Source organism: Peromyscus maniculatus, chromosome 16, assembly GCF_049852395.1.
Source record: "Peromyscus maniculatus bairdii isolate BWxNUB_F1_BW_parent chromosome 16, HU_Pman_BW_mat_3.1, whole genome shotgun sequence".
In the NCBI taxonomy this organism is placed as follows: Eukaryota; Metazoa; Chordata; class Mammalia; order Rodentia; family Cricetidae; genus Peromyscus; species Peromyscus maniculatus.
Window position 1 is genome coordinate 64,246,727 of NC_134867.1, and position 4,138 is coordinate 64,250,864.

The window sequence follows — 4,138 nt, forward strand, 5'->3', positions numbered from 1 at the left end:
ACTCCGGGGGCCGCCTATGGGCGGTGCCACGGGGGGCGGGGCGGGAGGGGCGGGTCCTGATTTTGGCGACGCCCCCGGTGGCATAGTAACAGACTTGTATTAGAAGAAGCGTCATTAAACTGCACTGAATTTCCCCGTTCCGGCGAGAGGAAAGAGTCCACCGAGGCTAACCCTACTGGCCCAAACTTTTAACTTCGAGGGCGGTGGTGGAGCAAGGGCTCTGGGTGGGAGGACCGAGGCGAGCCTCGGGGCGGGGCGGAGACTCCTGGTGGGCGGGGCAAACTGCGGGGCGGGGCCTGCCTGGGACGCTTCACCTAAGAGTGAACAGCGTGTACGTGTTCTGCATTTTGTCTCTGTGAGCGTGCACACACTCATGAGTCCGTTTTGCCGGGCGGCAGGGTGTGCTGTCTCTGGTACCTTTGGCTCTGGTGAGTTCTTTTGGAAGAGCAATTGGCCATGCTTCGGGGTAGATGGGAAGCTTTGGAACTTGACAGAGATTCGGGACCGGTCGGTAATAATTTGGGTTCATTCCCAACCAGGCAGGTGGCCTGTGCATTATGAATGCAGATTTACATAAGTATAAAGTTAAACCCCTCCTACGTAGCTTTTCAGTTTATGGGAGAGAGTTGTGTTTGTTTTCCTGAATCTTCCGAGAAAGGAATCATTGAGAGGTTAGTTTTAAAAACTGGCCTTAAGGAGAACAGTTAGAGGATAGAAGGACATGGGTAAGAGGGGGCAAAATGAAGGGACTCGGACCAGCTTGAGCATGGCGAGCATGGCTCTGGCAGGCTTCCTCTGCCTTGCTAAAAACCGTCAGATGACATTCCTAAAGCTAGCCACCAAGGTCTGTTCCCTTACTTGGCCATTTCCTCCTCCTGAGGTTGACTACTAACGTGCAGCTATCAGAGTATTGAAGTCCAGAAATCAAAAGCCCCCTTTGGCTCCCTTAATTAACATGCCCAATTAAAATGAAACACCTCATCCTAACACCGGGGTTCTCCTTTTGTCTTTTAAACTAACATCTTCCTATGGGCCTGTCTCCTGTCTATCCAGAGGCAGTTCTTTGTCCCTCTGGGACAAATACCCGCCCCCTTTCCCTTCCCAGCTTCCCTGTCATCTATCTCCTGTCTTTGTCCCTTACCTCTGTCCTCTGTCCCTCCGGGGTAACTAAATCTTTGTGTTGAGACTCGTTCTTGGGGTCCTGGGCTGATACAGATCCTTTTCACAAAGAGTGCTTCCATGCTGGCATCTGATTACAATTTGGGCACATGACAAAAATGGGGTTAATAGATCTGGACAAACTGAGAGGCATCCCTGGAGTGTGCAAACTTCAAGCTAAGGAAAGATGAAGAGGAGAGTGCTCCGGGCAAGGAAGAAGCCTGTCCGTGTGGTCCATGAGCCGTGAAAGCAGCAATGGTGTGGTTGGCAGAAGGACAGAGGACTCAGGGAGGAGCTGGGAGGAGCTGGTCCGATGCAGATAGTGACATGCCAGTTTGGAGAACAGAGGGCTTGAGGCATCAGCTGATGTCTAGGTTTGGATATTCAGGAAGGTTTGAAATGCATTTAATCAGCACTTTTAAACCGAGTGCCTGCTTAGTTCTACACTCTAAATTAAGTGGCTTGGAGTGGCTGTTTCCCACAGCCAGGCAGCCATCAGTCCTGGAACTCCGATAACAACCTTTACAGCAGTGTGACACCTTGGAGTGAGCCGTTGTGGGGAGGACAGGAGAAAGTGCAGCTAGAGGGCAGGAGACTGGGGGTGCTCAAGACTCTGAAACTGTAACCTGTATCCAGTGTGATTACATTTGAAGATGGGACCTGCACAGACTAGTAAAGGTTGGGTGAGGTCATAATCAGTGGGCCAATGTCCCGAACTCTCCCAACCCCGAGATCCACAAAAAGGGCTTTTAGCGGGAACTGAAGAGGCCGACAGACCATCTTGAACTTCCTCCAGAATACTAAGATCAGTTTCTGTTGTTGTACACACAGGTCTGTGGTATTTTGTTATGGCAGGTTGAGCTGCCAAAGCCAGATGGCTTCCCCGAGGAGGTGATGCTGAACAGCTGTTGTGCTGGGCGGCTTGCTGGTGAGTGAGGAAGAAAGGGCACTCCAGACAGAAGGAACTAGCCAGAGTGCAGAGTCAGGACCCAAAGGCAAGATTACTCTGTACAGGGGAGTAGCAAGATGCCCATGTATGTACACACACACACACACACACACACACACACACACACACCTGCACAAGTGCTTGGGTCTGCAGGGTGAGTTGGAAGCTGGAGACCTAGGAAAACTGTCGCTGAGCCAGCAGGCTCAACACCCTGGGAAGTTGTTTGAATCTGAGCCTGAAGCACCCCACCCCCACCCCATGCCCCAGTGTAAAGGCCAAAAGCAGGAAAGACCCTCTTATTGGCGAGAATAAGTCCTTCAAAAATTAGAGGTTGGAGAGACGGCTCAGCAGTTAAAAGCATGTGCTGCTGTTGCAGAGGGCTCAAGTTTGGCTCCCAGCACCTACATTGGGCAGCTCATAAATGCCTGTAACTCCAGTTTTGAAGGATCTGATGCCTCTGGCCTACTTGGGTGCCTACAAGTATGCCCACACCCACTCTCTCACACACACAGAGACAAAAATAAACCTTTTAAAAAATTAACATAAGGACCGGAAAGATGGCTTGGTGTTAAGAGTACTATTTGCTTTCCCAGAGGATCTGTGTTCAATTTTCAGAACCCACATGGCAACTGACTACCAGTCCCAGAGGGTCCAACGCCCTCTTCTGGCCACTACGGGCACTGCACACATATGGTGCACATACATACATGTAGGCAAAATGCCCATACACATAAAATAAAAATAAAATCTTCCCTGAAATGTAAGAAAGCAAGTTTTAAAGTGAGAAAATGCCACCCAATTAGAGAAAGCACTATGCTTTACTTAGGCTACCAAAATTTAAACTGCCTCCCAGACTGGATGCCCATGGCCCAGTCAAGTTAACAACTAAAACTAGCCAGTGTAAGGCTGGGCTTCGTGGTGCCCGTCCTGTGATCTGGTGGAGATTAGGAGAAATAGGAGATCAATCTTATCCTCGGTTACATACAGATCTGAGGCCAATCTGGAGTACATAAGACTTGTCTCTGAAACAACTCAATATATTGAAAAAGCCACATGTAACTATAAGAACAATCAGGATCAAGCAGGGGAAAGTGCCTTCTCAGCCCCCACTTGAATTCTCTTGGACCAGAATATGTTGTTTCTTTACTACCAAGAATGTGTCTGAAAGCAAGATTGTCTTTCAGTCTGGACACAGGAGTACTAGCACTTTCTCATTAGAAAGGTCTGGGGAGGACCAGGCCGGTAGAGAACCATGTTCTCTGTGGCCTGTGAGGCTCCATGAATGTTTACAGATTGTGTGGGTGATGCAGCCTGCTGGGGAAAGAGGTGGCCTCCACTCTTCCCCTGTTAGAATATTCATCAGAGTGTACTGAAATTGCTCAGTTCATTATCTGCACAAAGATTTGCCACTAGGTTGTGGATAGTGGTTAAAGTTTAGCGTGGGCTTTGTGGCCACGTTGTATGGGTTTCAACACGCTGTCAAGTTGTATTGACTACAGCAAGTTACCTGGCCTCTGTGCCTCTGTTCCCCATATGTGTATGCATAGAGATGTGTGTTTTGTTATTGGTAAATAGCATTCAATGTCTGAAACAGAGACAATAAACTATTAAAAATTATTCATTGTTTGAGCATTCAGCTCCACTTCATTTTCTTTGAAAATCTCTGATGCTGTGAGCAGATTTCATGGTTTTGTTTTCTTACTAGCTTCATGCCCTGGAGAAGATAAGTGGTTTGCCCATCACACACAGCCAAGATGAACTCATCTGGAGTCTCTCTCATCCTAGCCTCCTCCTGAAGGACCTCGGGGTTCACTTTTACACATGAACTTAGTGGAGAACCTTTCAGCCACAGAAGTACTTTGATTAAATAAAATTAGATAATAATAAAATCATTATTTTATTATTTATTGTGAAATAGGGCACATAAAAGCTGAATAAAGGAAATGTGGAATGAAAGACAAGTGGGCCTTCCCAAGACCAGTTCATACCCATCACCACCAGGGGGCAGTGTACAGCAGAACAAGAAGAGGG

General features: G+C 48.1%; 1 long non-coding RNA gene across 1 annotated transcript; it reads left to right on the top strand.

The window, feature by feature from the left end:
• The first annotated feature begins 292 nt into the window (after positions 1–292).
• On the top strand, positions 293–3,885 carry LOC121823293 (uncharacterized). Its single transcript, XR_006064708.2, has 3 exons — positions 293–428; positions 1,990–2,086; positions 3,813–3,885. It is a non-coding gene; the product is annotated as an uncharacterized LOC121823293 (long non-coding RNA).
• Positions 3,886–4,138: the final 253 nt, after the last annotated feature.